This window comes from Ursus americanus, chromosome 20, assembly GCF_024610735.1.
Source record: "Ursus americanus isolate L20-20 chromosome 20, mUrsAme1.1.p, whole genome shotgun sequence".
Lineage (NCBI taxonomy): Eukaryota > Metazoa > Chordata > Mammalia > Carnivora > Ursidae > Ursus > Ursus americanus.
Window position 1 is genome coordinate 44,414,365 of NC_142146.1, and position 18,110 is coordinate 44,432,474.

The 18,110-nt window shown below is 40.8% G+C and overlaps 1 protein-coding gene across 3 annotated transcripts in view; it reads right to left on the reverse strand.

Moving 5' to 3' along the window:
- The window catches only part of WWTR1 (WW domain containing transcription regulator 1), a 166,462-nt gene that overhangs the window by 32,486 nt on the left and 115,866 nt on the right, over positions 1–18,110 (reverse strand). The gene's annotated exons all lie outside the window — the stretch shown is intronic.

An 18,110-nucleotide genomic window follows, 5' to 3' on the forward strand; every position in this document is an offset into this window, starting at 1 on the left:
AACACCTTCCAGAAACCTAAGTACCCTACAGGAGGGGAGCACAAGGGCTTCTGAATCATGACTCTCAGAACTGAAAGCTTGACCATCACTTCATTTTCGGTCCCCACTCTAAATGCTCAAACAATGTCCTGGTCTGACAGAGACTGAGGGCTTTCCTGGAACACGGGATATGAGGGCTAATGCCGGGACGCAACAGTCCCGGACCGAAGGGCGGCTGGTCACCCTAGGCCTGTGACTGTCACCACTCATGACAGTAGGAAACTCTGCCCCCAAAGTTTCCTGTGTCCATCCTAACGTGTCCCCTTACAAAGAGAACCAATGCCAGTATGAAGGAGCTATTTGGCATTTAGAACCACAGTCAGGCAGTCCGGACTAGCTCTCAGTGTGTCCTCCAGGGATTACAATAGCTGACTGTCCTTTTGTACCCACATTACCTAATAATCAGAGGGGAAACACTCCTCCTCCACTTACTCTGTCACTTTTTAGGGAGATCGAGCACTATTTATGACACTGCATTGCATCACCATACGCAGGCACTCGACAGGGTCTGAGCGTCAGGACGTCTTTCCTGTTGGATTCTTGGTTGGGCCATACATGCTGCAGAGCAGCTCTTTTCAGAAACACCGAACTATTCTTTTCTGTGATTTGAACTAATTCTCATCTTCCTGCGAGCTGGATTTGTACTCTTTATAAATAAGACCTGAGAAGGACCCAAGTCTCCCCCTACCCCTTGGAACCAACCCCAACGATATGGATTTTCAAAAACAAAGAACAAAAATAATTCAGTGCACTTCAGATCTGCCTTACTGATGCACAGACACGAAATACTAGACTCAGTTTCAGGCTTTATGGGTCAGAAACTGATAGTAACCATTACTCCCATAATTTTATGAGTGAGTATTCAATCAATAACAGGTTTTTGTGACTGTTTTCTCTTTACTTCCAGAGCATAGTTCTCTGCTCAGCATTCATTTCATTTCGCTCTGTTTTCTCATTAGTGGTTTACAAACTCAATTTCCCCCCAGTGCTCATTATAGGTCGGGCCATGTATTCACCCCACTTTGTACCATCAGCATAGAAGTTCAGGCTTAAAGAGACCTTAGTCCATTTAGACCAGGGTTCTCAAACTTTCCTTTTGCAGCAGGAGCCTTCCCTAGAGTCAGTGTATGGCATGAAGCAGAGGCGACCCTCCTATGCAGGGGTTTAGTTCAAAGCAAGCCTAGAGCCTGAGCCCATGCCAGTGGGACAGGGAACACTTAAATGGCGGCCCCTTTGACTATCTTCTCTAAATTCTCTTGGTCTTGCTTTCACTCTGCTTCTCCCACAGGCATTTCTCAATTCTTATACGAAAATATTAAACAAATTTTAAAAATCTGAACAGACATACCTTTTGGAGTCTGGATACTAACTAAGCTTAGCTTCTCTTCAAACCCCCTGAAAATCCTGGTATGGGACATTGGGACACAATTTAAAACCAAAGACTTAGGACAATTCACGATTCTTGGAAGCATAAATGACTCAGCACAATCACAGGCACAGACTGTGACAAATGTAGGAAGCCCAGGGGATACGCTAGAATGCCCTGGGTTGGCATCAGCTATACTAATCACCAATCGCTGATCAAAAAGTATTTAATTCAGTTAAATTCAGTGACAAGGATGTGTTTCCTTTTCCCTATTTCATGAAAAAAATCTAATGCAGACTAGTGTAATTAACTTATTTACTACTACAAAATGATGAAATGACCATGAATCGTATGTTACAATGACACCCTGTTGGTGTGATCTGGTTTTACAGAAAATGGTATAGAGCTTTCTTCTTCAATCTTAAAAAAAAAAAAAAAAAAAAAAGACAAATCAGGTGACATTTCATGGGGTGCCTGGGTGGCTCAGCCTGTTATGCGTCTGCCTTCCGCTCAGGTCATGATCCCAGGGTCCTGGGATCGAGTTCCGCATCGGGCTCCCAGCTCCTCGGGGAGCCTGTTTCTCTGTCTCTCTCTGCCACTCCCCCTGCTTGTGTTCTCTCTCTCTTTCGAATAAATAAAATCTTTTTTTTTAAAAAAAGTTACATTTCATAATTCAGGAAGGTTTAAACAAGAAGAGGTGCTGCCATCAGGGAATACTAGACCTGGCCACAGTGGCTTTCAGAAAGTAATGATATGCAACTGGAAGAAGCCAAAACATACAGGTGTAAATAGTTTCTGACATACGTGCAGACCCAGCCACACCAAGCTTCAAAAACATCTCAGCGTCAAGAGTGTCTGAGTGCAGCTGTGGGTCTTTTCCTCTCTGTTTATGGGCCGTACATGGCTTAACTCATGCGAACTGGCCAATGTCAGGTGTCACGCAGCCCTGTCTGATGGAAGACACATGTCTGCAGAGGTAGGAAGAAAAACCCAGCCGCGGTCCAGCCTTGACTCAGTCACGATACAATGAAGAGGAAAAAAGGGCTGCAGACACGTCTCTCGCCCTTCTTGTGTCTCTCTCAGCTCCTGCCAACAATGAGCCGCTTGTTTCTCTTATTTCCCAGAAACAGTATTAGCCGTCCAACAAGGTCAGCAAAAAAAAAAAAAAAAGGCAACTTTTCACTTCAGGGTGCATTTGGTTCCAAAAATCTGTAAAGTATTAAACCAAGAAGTTGTACTATCCCGACTTCACACTGAGCCCTTTATTCCAATTCTGGGTGAGAATAACCACAAGGCAATTTCTCAGCCGGCTCAGTTGATAAGACACAGAGCTCAGGGACATGTGTGCATTCAGCCACACTTTCCCGGCCTTACTGTTTCAGGCCTACAAACCACTTCCAGGTGCCCCCAAATCTGACAGGTGGACCTTAGGTTTTCCAGAAACCCCTAGCTCTTCTAGTTTTAGACTCATAACCCAAGCTGCGTTTACGTCACAGGAAACCCTGAATTTTTAGCACCAGAAGATGATTTTCCTACTTGCTATCCCGTCTGCTCATCTACACGGTGAAGCAGGTGACAAAGCAATGTGCAACTCCGCTCTCCTCCGGGTCCGAGATGGAAATGCCGGCAACCCTGGTGTTTATGTTGTCCTAGCAAATGCATGACCTAAAATGCATATTTTATTGGCATTTAAAAGATTTAGACATCAGTGATCAACGTTACAATATATCCAGAACATGCCTGATGTTATCCAGAACAAGTTAGCACGCTGATTTCTTCTGGATCCTTTTGCTGTAAAGCAATCATATTTCTTCCACCTAAAGCACCATCAGCATGTGCTGCTCACATTCCATCTGATTTATGGGCTATCACAAGATGGATCAAAAGTGGCCGGTGACAGGAAGCACATCTATGAGGCTAGTGAACTTAGGCAAATAATGACCTAACTCAGAAAAAAGAGGAAATGGGCGCTTCTCTGTTCTGCTCCACAAAGTTATCTTTGTGTCTTTGAATTTAATACGAAGGCCTGGCAATAGCAAAACCAAAACTGTTTTATTATCTTCAGACAATAGGTACGCTTTTATCCTAGCAGGAAATGGAAACTCTGATTCATGCATCTATTTTCATTAGTCAGGAGAGAGTTTATTGTAGCTTTTTATTGGTTCGCTTCCCTGAATGATTTTAAAACTACTCCAGGTGCAAAGTGTGGCAACCCAAGCAAAATAACAGAAAATGAATCTACAGCTGTGTTCCACGAGAGGCAGAGAAAAAGCTGTCCGTGTGGAAGGCCAATTTTTAATCTGTTTTCTTTCTATAATGAACCATTTTAGTAAACATCTTTATTATTTAAAGAGCTCATACAACAGACACTCCAAGAAATAGTCAAAGGACCCGAACAATTTATGAAATAGAATAAGCAATTAGAAATCAAACATGGAACAATGATCAGCCTCACAAGGAATCATAGAAATGCAAATGAAAGTTAAGAGCCATTTTCCAGCAATCAGATTAGCAAAGATGATGTGAGGCGGGCGGGTGCTTTACGTTAGGCCAGGACTACTCAGGGGGAAAAAGAAAGCAGGGGTAGGTAGCAGGGTTAGGAAACCTGGTAAAATTATATGTCAAATTTTGGGAATGTGTGTCTGTGTGCATTTTAAGGACTGTACCCCTGGATCTTACAGGATTTCTTGTGACCCCCAAAAGTTAATTACCTTTGAAATGAAAAAGGATCAAAGAATTAGTAATGATAGTGTCGGACGTTAGGACAATAGGAGACTTTTTCTTTCCGGTGTTCTACAGTTCATTTAATTACTCACTCACCAAGTATCTGCTGAGTTCCAGCCAGGTACAGGGCACTGTTTCCAGGTGCTAGAGGGAGAGACTGATGAACAAGATGGAAAGGTCCTGGCCCTTTGAGAGGTTATAGTCTAGTAGGGAGACAGACAACAGCAAAAATATAGTATAATTCTAGGGATAAGGGCTTTGTACAAACAAATGTGGAGCAAGATATCTTAGGCATAGAAGTTAAGGAAGGCCTCTCTGAGGAGGCGATGTGTGATCTAAGAAATCTGAATCAAGTGCAGAAATCAGGCTGGGGGCCATTCTAAGCTAAGGAACAGTAAATGCAAGATCTTAAGGTGGGAAGGTGGCTGACCTGTGGGTTTGGAGTACCTGTGCAAAACAGGGTGGCCCACGAGGCTGAGGAGCAGAGGAGGAGGGGCAGGGACCAGGGCCCCTGGGGCCTCAGGGCTGTGGTGAGCACTGCAGTTGACCTCTACTCCAGAGCGATAGAAATCTCCTTTTGGCTCACTGCTCAGATTACGTGGGAAACCACCAGAGTGTTATATACACTACGGTAAAGTCAAAAATGTTGAAGAAATCCAGAGATGGAGAAGTTGTGGGGGTACCCTCCTCGGGATTAGTGTCTCTGGGCTATTGTCTCTCAGCCCTGTGAGGTGTTCAGGGCACCTCTGAAGAAGAAAGGAATCACTTTTGGAGTGGGGGTAAGAGGAGCTAGAAACCAAAGCATCTCTGCTTTTGAAAACTTCCAGGAGGAGATTCTCATCCTGAGCAAAACGAAACAAACACCGACACGTCTAAGTTTTATTTGGGACAGTGTACCAAGGGGGTCTGTTCTTAAAACAATTAGAAATAAAACACACACGACAACAAATAAAGCTACAACTCTGGATTTTCCACATCAAACTGGGTATGTGGTGTACCCTTGTTTGGGTCTTCAAATATCCTGGCTGGTGCTCTGAGACCACGCCACGACCCAGTGTTTAGGGAGGTTATAGGAAAAACCTCTAGAACTCCTGGTGTTCACTGTTGGGAGATTTTTTGAGGACTGTCACCTAGAGCACAGTGTCTAGATCGTTCGTGGGGAATTGAAGGGAGAACTCCCTGTTTGGCATCTATATATGGAAAAATTATGTTTCTCTTCAACACCAGGTGAACCTTTACCTCATAAATGCTTTGACTCCACTACTGAACATATCTTGCTCTTTGCAAGAGCCCCCAAATCTCAAAGCCAAATGTGCACGCACTTCTAGCAGCCACATAGGACCTGTGGTATACATTCTTCCCCCTGGCTTTACTCTTTTCTCAGCCTCAGTCTCCCTTTACCATAACTTAACTCTATCGTTTATCTGTATCTTTTCGAATTACATGTTTTGTAAGAGGCAAGAATAGGGAATAAACGAATGCAAGCATCACAGTTTCATTTTAAAACTGTATCTCTGGGACGCCTGGGTGGCTCAGTCGGTTAAGCGTCTGAGTTCAGCTCAGGTCATGATCCCAGTGTCCTGGAATCCAGTCCCACATCAGGCTCCTTGCTCAGCGGGGAGCCTGCTTCTCCCTCCACTTGTGCGCTCTCTCTCTCTCTGTCAAATAAATAAATTAAAATCCTTAAAAAAACTGTATCTCTATGTATGGAGGTATACGGACTATTATTGGTTAATTAAATAATGTTCTGTGAAGCTTAACTGAGCATGCTGGCAAGGACATTTGCTCATCATCTCAAGGAGAAGGGTTTACTTGACCTACAGCCACACCGTACAGAGACCTGGTGCACCAAAAAAAGGTCTCATGATATTGCACTGACTTTGTGGAACATAGTAGAGAAACCAGATGACCCAAGCAAATGCTGCTCTCCCCTCATCTTCCACAGACATGAACTTAACCAAGGGATCAGAGCCAACATCGCCCATACTGGGACAAACAAACATCATGTGCCTTCCCACCAAAAATGTATAACCTAAATTGAAACCATGAGGAAACACCAGACAAATCCAAATTTAAAAATGATCTACAAAATAACTGGCCTATACCCTTCAAAGATGTCATGATCCAAAAACACAAGGGCCCAGGAATCATTCCAGGTAAAAAGAGTTTAAATAAAGAGGACAACTAAATGCAGCACGTGGTCCTTGATAGATCCTGGACCAGAAACCAAAACAGCCAGAAGGGACACTGTTGTGGCAAATGAAGAAATTTTCAAACATGGATGTGGATTTGAAAATAATACGGTCCCAATATTAAATTTCCTGATTTGGATACCCATACAGTGCTTATGAAAGAACAGGTCCTTTTAGAAAATACAATCCGAAGTATTTAGGGGCAAAAGAGCGTGATGTCTCCAACTTGATCTCAAAAAGTTCAGGGGAAAAAAAAGGAAAAGATACATATGTATACAGAGAAAGTGAGATAAGCAAACGTGGCAAATCATAAACAATTAACAAAGGCAAATCTGGACAAAGGATAGATGGGAGTTCCTTGTACTAGAAACTCTTCTGTAAGTTTAAGATTATTCAAAAATAAAAAGTGATGTATTAAAAAAAAAGAAAAGAAAAGGAAAACTTGCCTATACACACCCTAAGCTCCCTGGAGACAAAATTCTCAGTCTGGCAGGGGCAGGAGAACTGTGTCATGTATGGGCCATTGTATTGTAACATGTTTATCTTTGAGGAAACCCCCACTGAACAATGGTTTTGAGAACTGACCAGAGTTTGAAGGGGAGAGAACCCCAGTTGTAATATGTGCTCAGGATTCCGATACCTCACACTCACTGTTCTCCCAGCCTCCCCACCTCCACCCCAGACCCCACCTGTTATTTAGAAATAATTCTGGATGAAGTCTGTCAGGAGGTACCGACTTCCGGTCATAAAATAAATTAGTCACGGGGATGTGACGTACAGCATGGTGACTACAGTTAGCAATACTGTATTGTATATTTGAACTCTCTAACAGAGAACAGATCCCAAACAGCTTCATCACAAGAAAAAGAATTTTCTAACTATGTGTGGTGATGGATGTTAACTAGATTTATCGTGGTGAGCATTTCGCAATATGTGCATATATCAAATCATTATGTTGTACAACTGAAACTAATATAATGTTAATTACATATATGTATATATATATATATATATATATGTATCTCTCTCAAATTTTTAAAAAAGGAGAAAATCTCATATTCAAAAAAACAGCAGGGAAGACAAGACAAGGAATTGCCCTACAGGTCTGGTTGGAACAGTCTTTTAGGAGAAACAGCTCTGGACAACCGCGCCCGACAAGAAGACACCAGACTAAAGAACTACAAGTTTTCTTAGGGGGAGTCTGAGCTCCAAGAGTTAACTGACTGTAAAGCTTGAGGCTCTTCAGTGATAGGCCCTTAATTCCCAGAGCTGGAGCTGAAGAAACTATTCAACGTTGGCCTTCCTGACAGAAGAAAAAATGGACAATCGCAAAGGGCAAAGCTGAGTCTGGAGAAGGCACTAGCAAATGCAGACGCACGGAAGTATGTTTCAGGAAGAAATGTGCTAGGCCAAAGTCATCTGTCTTAATATGGTTTGGGCCCTGGGATTCCCTCAAACTGCAGGGGGTAAAGTTTTGTATTTAAAACTAGGGCAGGAGCGCCTGGGTGGCTCAGTTGGTTAAGCGTCTGCCTTCGGCTCAGGTCATGATCCCGACATCCTGGGAGGGAGCCCGCTTCTCTCTCTCCCTCTGCTGCTCCCCCTGCTTGTGTGCGTGCCCTGTGTGTCAAATAAAATCTTTTAAAAAAATAAAAATAAAACCAGGGCAGAGACAGAGGAGAAGATGATACACAAATGACTGAGATATGTTGCAGATTGGAGAAGCGGCATCTCCAGCAGAATAACCCTCAACTGCAGCGTCTTGGACAGTAGCAACAGGAAAACTACGTAAGGGATGCAGGCGAGGAGTTCAAAGCCTTCCCATTTTTAGCTGCCCTGAGCATTCGTTCTATTAGGATGGGATGATCCAATTCCATTTGGGGAGAGATTAGAGTTCCATTCTAATTAATTCAGGTATTATGGCAGTGGACAGGGGTAGAAATGGAGTATTTTTCTTGATATTGAAAGTGTGAGCTTTGAAGCAGCTAAATGAAAGTCTTGTGAGCCAGGACTAAGTCATCCACATTAAAAAAAATATTTTTTACTTTCTTTTCTTCCAGCTCTGCAAATATGTAACTCTTGGCAAAACTGAAAACTCACAACTCACTCTTCACTGGTGTCTGAGAAGTAGCACACTGGAAAGGAAAAGAACGAGAAGAATATGGAATGAAATGCATGACATGTACTGGGAAGCAAAATAACTTCAAATGAAACTTCCATTTATGGCTTAGTCAAAAACATATGGATGTGGAAGCTGAAAAACAGAGCTAGTGGGAATGCTAGGTGCCTGGTGAAAAATACGCTTTTTATGACAATCTTAAATCATTTATTGCACGAGAAAGTTGTGCCCCAAACAAATCTCCGCCCCCCCCCGCAGCAACACACCCGGTGAATCTGTAGACAATTACTTGTTTAGTTTGATAAAAGCACGCCATGTCAAAACTGTATTTTTTAAGGAATTCCTATACTTCACTAACAAACATTCCAAAGAACGTGGAAAAAACGAGGAAGCTAAAGGAAGGCACAAAAAGAGTACTGACTGCAACATCACTTATAATGGTAGAAAAATAGCCTCAACCTGTAGGTCTCTCAGTAGAAGAACTGGTTAAGTAAATTATAGTATAGTCACCCTATAGAATATTGTATGGCCATTAACATGATGTAATGGTTTGTAAACAGAAATATGCCCCAATCCATTCATAAACAATGAGAATCTAGTCTGTGCCTATCAGAATTATAAAGACTAAAAAACCTGATAATGGACATCATTGGCCAGAGTAGAAAGGAAAGGGCATTTTGATACACTGTTGGTCGGGGTGTAACATGGTATAGGCTTTTTGGAGGGAAGCAGAATATCTATTAAAACTTCAAGTGCACTTAATTTTTAGACCCAGGAAGTCCACCTCTGCAAAATTATCTTATACATAAATAGCACAAGGCACAAGAATTTATGTACAGGGATGCACAGTGTAGCACTGCCTAATAACAGCAAACATTCAGAAAAGAATCTAAAGATCCAGGATGACGACTGTTCAAATAAATTTGGTACATCAATGGAGTGGAACATCACATAATACTGGCAAAGAATGAATACATCTATAAGTACGAATTTAGAAAGCTCTCTAGGATATGTTAAGTTTAAAAAAGACATATACACGCAAGCATACATATGTATGTAGAGTATTTCTAGAATACTCAGGAAGCTGGTAGCAGTGTTTTCGAGGAAGAGGAGAGAAGGACTGAGGGTTCTGGTGTGAAACAGACTTACTTCTCATGAATATTCTTTGGAACTGTTTCAATCTTTTGCCTTGTGTATGTTACTATTCCAATAAAAACAGCTAATCAAAAAATACTGTAGAAAAATATTAAGTGAAATGGAATGATATGCATGATTATGCTAAATGGAAAAATAGCCTACAAAAAAAGAATACAGGTTTTCCAACTATTTTTTGTTCGTATTTATATTGAAAAAAGACAAATATATGAGAAAATGTTAGTGTGATTTTGAATGATCAGATTACAGTGTTTTTCAACTGTTCTACAATAACCAAATAGTAATTATATAATATGGGGGGGGAGAACATTCTTGAATCTTGTTGCCTCAAATATGTCTAGGATATTAGCTTTTCCTGCCTTTTTTTTTTTTTTTAACTGAGGAGAGGGGTGATCTTCCTCTCCTCAGCACTTCATGAGAAAAGACCATGGAGGCTTGTGTTTTCTTGGCTTCTCTTACAGTATTATTATTTTGCTGACTTCATCAGAGAGAATTATCCAGAGTCAAGCGTGGTGGAACAGCTGTCCCTGACCACCAGCAACTGCAAAACACCCAGGGAATAAATTTAGACGTCCAGAAAGGAAGAAGAAATCAATCTTCCAGTTGATATGGGGTGGGGGAGGTGATGGTCACACATGGGCAGGGACATCACCAGGCAGCCCAAAGAGATCAAAGAAGAGTGTCCAAATGTCAGTCAGCACTTATTAATTTAGAACAAGTGGCCAAAGGACAAACCATCCCGGAATCCCTTCACCTCAAACTAACTGGGCGAAATTCCCTACAACAAGGAAGCTCCTGAGGGCAAACTATTGGAAGTCAGCCAGCAGATACTACTGAAACTGTCAAAATTATTTTTTAAACTCTCAACAAAGGCCCACAGCTTGGTGAAGAAATTAGAATCCATTAAAAATAAGTAAATAAGGGAGGTAGTACCCACAAAGAAGGGACTTCAGGAAATCTTAACCTGGCCTTGACCTCCTTGCTCAGAGGCTCTGCTCTTCCTTGGGGCATGGGATGCCTCTCTGGAATTTCTCAGGACTTTCGGCTGCAGAGGCCTGATTCTCCTGTCAACTCTCAGCAAACGAAGTTCAAGGTGAGCTTACACACTTACCGTGTGAATGTAGACAATACAGTTCAATAACCTGGATTTCCAAACAGCAATGTTTTCCCTTGTTTTTGAAGTTTACATGGTATGACTGGGTCAAAACTCTCTGCAAAGTGGCTTCAGCGATCACGTACCCAATGCTCACGTGTGCACTAACACCAGCAAGTGTCAAAATGACAAATGCCATAGTAAATGTCTATTTTGGACAAAGAACCCAGTCGAAAAGTTGGTGAGCGAATTCAGAGTTCTCTTCAGATAACTCAAGTTGAAGAATGGATAACCCGAGTGACTTTTGCCATTAATTATGATGGCATTCTCCAATCACCATGCTAAAACACACAATTCTGTTGCAACTCCTACATCTGGCTGATGACCACAGTCATCTGGGCACTTGAAAACAATACTCACTCCAAGACCCCAACCTACATCATCTGAAACAGGATTTCCCAGAGATGGGGGCCCAGGCATTATTCCAGAAGCAGCCCAAGACTTCTTTGAGGAGCAATCAGGTGACTGGATCCTGAGGATACATGTTTAACAAATGCCCCAAAGAATCTTACCAGTGGTAGACGTGGATCCCCACTGGGAGAAACACTGATCTTAGAGACTAGGGAATAACTTGCTTGCCACTGGCAGATTCAGCTGCAGAAGCCTGAAGATTCATGGTTTTGTCTGGACTGCACATGGGGCCTGGAGCCTTCTTCCCAACACCCCATCCTGCCCTCCCTCTATAAAAAGCTCAACACCTCAACTGGTTCTCCTCCCCCCCCCCTTTAGGCTACTGTAAAACTAATATAACCACATTACAGAGAAAATAAAGGGAATCACCCCCAATCAAAAAGGCTTACTATAATCACTATTAACACTCAAAAATACATAACTGACTGCCTTAATACATTAACTCTACAAAGTGGTGCACCTGTGATGCATAATGCACTTGGCTAGGGGCTAGAAATACACAGAGCGAGAGCAAAGTCTGTGGGAAAGGAGAATCGAAACAGTCTTTTCTAAAAAACAAAATTATAGTCATAGCATAAATATTTTTTTCTGATTTATAAAGTCAGATTGAAATAATAAAGATTTCCATGTACCACATAGTCCTTATAACTATTATTTAAATGGTTACAAATTTATTTATTGTTGTATTGCAGACACTCAGTTGGGGGGCTATTTTATAAATAACCCATCTTTGTGTGCACAATTTCCCAAAGTGTTCATCTAGCATACTACATAGGAAATTTTATCTCGGAGAATATTTTCTTAGGAAAATTGTGGCATCAAAATTTTTTTTAGGGCTCTTGAGGCTTTCTATCAAAAAGGAGGTTTTCAACCCAAATTTCTAAATTTCACATAATAAAAGCTACAAGTATTTACCACCTAATCTTACTTCATCCAATGAATACAGTTGACCATTGAACAACATGGCTTTAAACTGCATGGGTTCACTTATATGCTGATTTACAGTATAGTACTGTAAATGTATTTTATTTTGTGATTTTCTTAACATTTCCTCTTTTCTGGCTTACTTTATTGTAAGAATACAGTATATATACTACACAGAACATACAAAATATGCGTTAGTTGACTGTTCCGTATTAACGGTAAGGCGTCCGGTCAATAGTAGGCTATTAGTAGTTAAGTTTTGGGGGAATCAAAGTTATACTCAGATTTTTGGCGGTGCAGGGGGTCTGCTCCCCAACCCCCCATGTTGCTCAAGGTCAACTGAATTCATCTAGATAAAAGATTCATCCACATTAAGATAAATGGAATATACACATGGAAACCTAAAGTTCAGTTCTTTATATATTATTACATCTCACTTTATTGCATGAAAGGAATTGAATCAGTTGATTTAATGTTTTCAGCCCCCATTTCATATATCTTTAAAAGCTTTAAAAGCAAAAAAAAAAAAAAAAAAAAAAAGCTGTAATGAATCGCTTTTTGGAAATTCCGAAGAACAGTCTTCAAGAATGTTGATTAGATAGAGTGAATTTTGACAACTGATGGCTTCCTGCAAATCTAAGACGAAAATAATGATTTCTACGGTATTTAGAAAACTGTTTCTTCTTTTTCTAATCAAGAAGAAAAAAAAAGCCTTTTGAACAAGGACCTCTTCCCTTTTTCCCCGTGCCCACCAGTTTTCCTTCCCTGACGTATATACCCAGGTTCTATCACGACATTCCTACCAATGCCCTATCACTCTACCCCCTCCCATAAAGTTTGTCTTTGGGGTTGTGTGTGTGTGCATATGCACATCAGGCTAATTTATGCTGCAGAACCATAAAGCTCAAGAAGTAGAGAGAGTATCAGAGCTGGAAAAATCACAGTAGCTAGACGTGTCTGCCACAGACAAACCACATCAATTTGATTAGGGGAAAAAAATAATCTACATATAAATCTGACTTTCAACAAACCTCAGGATACCTTTCTACATGCTTTAAGCAACACTAGGCTGCTGTGTCCCTTAGCTATTTTATTTGCTTTTGATAAAATGTTTTTAAGCACCTTTGTGCACTTCTAGAGGGAAGAATAAGCCAGTTTACCAAACTGAGCAGACAAGATTTTCCATCTTGTCTTGAAAAGCATGCCCTGCAAAAAAGAAAAACACACACACACATGTGTTTATAATTTGAAGTACAGATCAAGGCAGACCTGGAGGACTTAGGCCCTGGCCTGGTGGACGGCACATCTTCAAAGGGGAAAGTGTGTGTGTGTGTGTGTGTGTGTGTGTGTGTGTGTGTGTGTGTGTGATATTTTTAAAATTCCTATAGCATTAAAAATACTCTCTGGCTGCACTTTACCAAAAGTTTCTGAACCGGCTCGGGCTGGCAGTCTGGTGAAGTTGTTACACAGTCTTTATTTTTCCTGTTCTGTCTGGGAGGATACTGGCACCCCAGGTCGGGGCCTCATTCCAACAAAGAGGTCTGTTAATGTGTGACAGGAGCCCAGCACACCATGGTTTCTGATCACTAGGATTATCACCAAAAGGGCAAAACTGCATGTCACTTTCTCTGGGCAGTCACATTTTAAAATATGGGGATATTTTAAGTTGCAGCATGATTTCAGTATTTGTGTGCTGAGAAACGGGAAACCCTTGCCACTGTCACACTTGTAGAGGTGGAAATGTCCTTCACGTGGAACTTGAGTGTGTCTGCTCGTCATCAACTCCCTGTTAATGATCTGATGGAGAAAGAGCCAGGTCACGAGCACGTGCCTCTTCACCGTCTCATGACTGCTGTCGGGGGTCCACCGACTTATTTTTAAAAGAGCTCAAACGATACAAGTTATGGGCACCGTGGCTGGGTTTTCCTGGGGTAGGAGTAGGACAGCTTTCTAAGAGTACACACCACAGGCTCTGCCTCCCGAGTACACAGGGGCCAGAACAGGGAGGAAGAGTCAGGCTATCAGCTCACAAGAACACTTATAACAACATACTTCTTTGGGGGCTTTCTATCTGCCAAGTACCTAAGTACTCAAGACAATATTCAGGAGACAGGCATCACAGTGGCCAGGTATGTTTGCTGTCATCATCACCACTTCACAAAGAAGGAAAACGAGACTCAGAGAGGTTGCTCACAAACCGAACTAGTAAGTGTCTAACCCAAGAGAAACTTAGCTCTGACTCCAAGTTCTTCCCATCAACCACCAGACAAAAAGGTGCCCTGCTTCCACCCTACCCATCCCCTACCGTCCTAACACCCTAACTGATTTCTTTAGCAGGCACCCCTTTCCCCCAAGCCCACTGTCCTATATATTAGAATAGGGCCTGTGTGGAGTCCTTTTTTTCCCATTTGTTTCATTTGTTCCCCGTTCAAAAAAATTCAGTGGGTATTAATGGTGATTAATGAGACCAACAACCAACTTAAAAGATACAAGGTCCTACCCCAGTTTGTGTTACGAAAAAAAAAATCAGCTTTCACATGGACAGTCGTTTTCCCCCTTCACAGTTACATAAAAGTGAGGATTCTAAGCAAGTTGTCAGCCCCAAGCATTATGGCTTCCACACAGAAACCATCTCTCCTCTTAACTTCCCGAAGTTCTCCAAGGTCTTCCTTCCTTCTTCCATTCACTGGGCATCTCTGGGGGGCTGAGACACAAAGGTCACCAATCTGCTCAGACAGAATCAAGCAGGATAACCTGACAGAAAACTTCGTTCGGCAAATACAAAAACAAAAATTTCAGTTAAAAACTAGGCCAAGCCAGAGCTGGTTATTTGAAATAAAATTTTTTAAAAAATTTATTTTTCATTTTTTCCTCCACAGAGTCTATTTCATTTTACTCAGGCATTTGAAAATTTAGTGAGTCTAGATACACAGCAGATCTGCCATCCTACAAATGGTTTTTCACTGGATACTGATGCAGCCTGACAAAAGTTTACTCCACTTTTACAAGTCACTCATTTCAGGACACCTTTAAGTGATAGGTCTCTTCTCTGCCAATTAAAATATGATTTGACTTGCAAGCTACATTTCAGGAATAGATGGACTGAAAAAATAAGGTATTCACTGATAAGCTTGGGGGGGGGGGGGCGCTGAAATATTTCCACCAGGGGGCGCTACACTCACTGAAAGTAATAAACAGTGTTCCTAATTTAAAGCACTTTGCGCTCTAACCTGCCCAAAATAAATCTTTTTTTTCTTGAGAGCTTTTATGATGAACAATGAAATTATCTTCAAATCTAACACTGAATAAAATATAAAATAAAACTTTTCTTTCCACAAAGAATAATGTTAAGAATAAAACAATTATAGCTTGTAAATGTGCCAGACACCTGATCTATGCACTTTACATATATAAACTCATATAATCTCTTCATACTATAATAATAACCTTCATTTTACACATAGGGCAACTAAGGCAAAATTAAGTAACTTAACAGGGTCATCAAGCTAGTAATGGGCAAAGCCAGCTTTCAAATTCTGACAGTCTGATTCCCAAATCCATGAACCTAACCTACAGTAAAACACAGAATCCCAAGAAAAGGAGATTTATTTCTGAATGTATTTAGCAATATCAGAGATTATATCACAGCTCTAGAAATATATACAATTAGCTTATTAAAGGTACTAATTTTATCATCTTATAATAATATTACACATATATATATAATATTATTATTATTAATGTATTTTGACATTTTCACCTATACATAAATACCTCCTTGCAAAGGAGACATACTACTTAGTTCCCTTAGTGGTTAGCTATATTCTATTGAAAAGAACAAAATTCAGATTTAAGAAGTAAAAGGACCTGCTCTTTATAGTTTTAAAAATTGATAACAGAGTATAAACTACTGGTAGAGCTACAGCCTGAAATAACATATTCTCAATAAATCACTTATTATTAGGACCACACTGTGACTTTCTAAATTATCCCCAGTCCTTGGTGCTTACTTGGCATTCCCTGTTACATGTCTATCCTTGGGACACGTCTGTGATTTGTTGTAGGCTAGTAACACTTTTTTGTAATGGACAAATATTCAAATAGTGTTAGGAAAAAACCCGGAGTGTGTCTTAAGGAACTGACTGCTTCTATTTATTAGAAATCTGGAAAGTAAGGTATTTTAACTCAGCAATAGGTGAACACAGTTCTGACATTCAGACTCCAATTTCTTGAGATACACTTTACCAACAATTGTGCTTTTGCAGGGAGGGAGTGGCACCCGCGCACAGGCCGACTCATGTGTGCCTTCAACGTTAGCTTGCAAGCATTCGAGTTCCTTTTAATTTAATTAGTCCACTTTGTACTTGTTGCTCAACTTTGAAAAATGAAGGCAAGTACATAAAACAGCATAAACAAGGGTATTCATTCCAGTACTGTGTATACTAGCAACATACCAGTAACAACCTAACTATCCATCAGATGGGGGCTGCCAGCTCAATGCACTAATCATGGCATATCACTATGTTGAGACGATTAGGAAATCTTTTACAAGAATAAGGCAGCTCTGTGTGTACGGATACCAAAAGCAGAAGAGGCGAGGTGCAGAACAGTAGGTCCAGTATAACAGCACTCATGTGAAGAAACACATCCCCCTGACCGGAAGTACTAGAGGACTCCAGGAACGGGGATCCGAGAAAAACTTACTTTTTGAACAATGCTTCGAAAAACTGTGCATTTTTTTAACTGAGTCCAGGAAAGATGTTTTTTCCAATTATAATGGATTCTAAAATGAAAGTTAATACTTTAATAATCAGTCTTTAGAATTTTTAATGAAAATTAAATGGTTATAAGAAACCCTGAAACTCATCTAATGCTACCCAACTTGTGGTTTCTTTACTACGCTTGCAATTGCTTTCTATTTGATCTCTTATATATTTGGGACAAATGAGTCATGGGAAGTTTCAGTTTACCACTGCTGGTAGAAGCATTGGTACCATTTTCCTTGATCTGCCTATTAGATATGGGACACAACAGAAGTTATTCCAAGTCGTTTGCTTCTGGATATATTTTACATCTGCAAGCTTTAAAATGGTAGATCCAGACTTCCTGGAAGAATAGACAATAATATATTTACTTGAAGCTGACTCGGGTTTACTTGAGTTCATACTCACTTTGGCTAAGTCACAGAATGAGGGAAGGTGTCTGGGAATAATGCTTCCATTTTTATCCTGTTCATTCCTGAAAAATCCAACAGGAGATTCTTTTCACTCCACAATTAACTATTCTGTGTATAAAGCAGCATCTGGGTACCTGATCTTAAATGGAAATGTTATCTGAAAATGGGACCGTCTTTTATAAAACTTTAAAAGTACCCTTTATTCTTAGCCTTTGGAAGGGGGAGAATGGGGGGCATGACCACAATAGAAGCTGATTAGTTATGTCGCTGCAATGTATTAATTCACATCTGATCATCTCCAGTGGGCAGAATTTTAGTTCTTCTTTAGTAAAGGCAATTAGCAGAAAATAATCTTTTCTCAACTCTAAAATCACACTTACACATTCTAAATGAAGTAAGGATTATAAGCTGCATTGTCTGGGGGCAGGTATCTCAGGAAGATCAGGTAAAGGATCTGAATGCCTTCTAAACCACAGCAGCCTCAGTTCAAACTCCAAACTCTACTATCCACAAGCTGTCTGACCTTGAGAAAGCTTCCTCATCCGTAAAATGGGAATATACTATCACTTCCTGTAGGGTGGTTGCGAGCTGAATGAAATAAGGCGTGAAAGCACCTAGCCTGGTGTCAATCACACATTACGCGAAGTAATAATAATAAAAGAAGGAAAGAAGGGGATCTGAGATTAGAACTGCACCTTTCGCAGTCTCCAGGAACCAAATTCACAGAACAGGGGTGTGTACTTGCCTCAGCCTGGATGAAGAGAGGAGGCCTAAATGATTTTTAAACACACTCCAACTGAGGCAACTGAAGGAGATGCTGGAACCATAGTGTGAACCTAGATAGCAGTATTGTG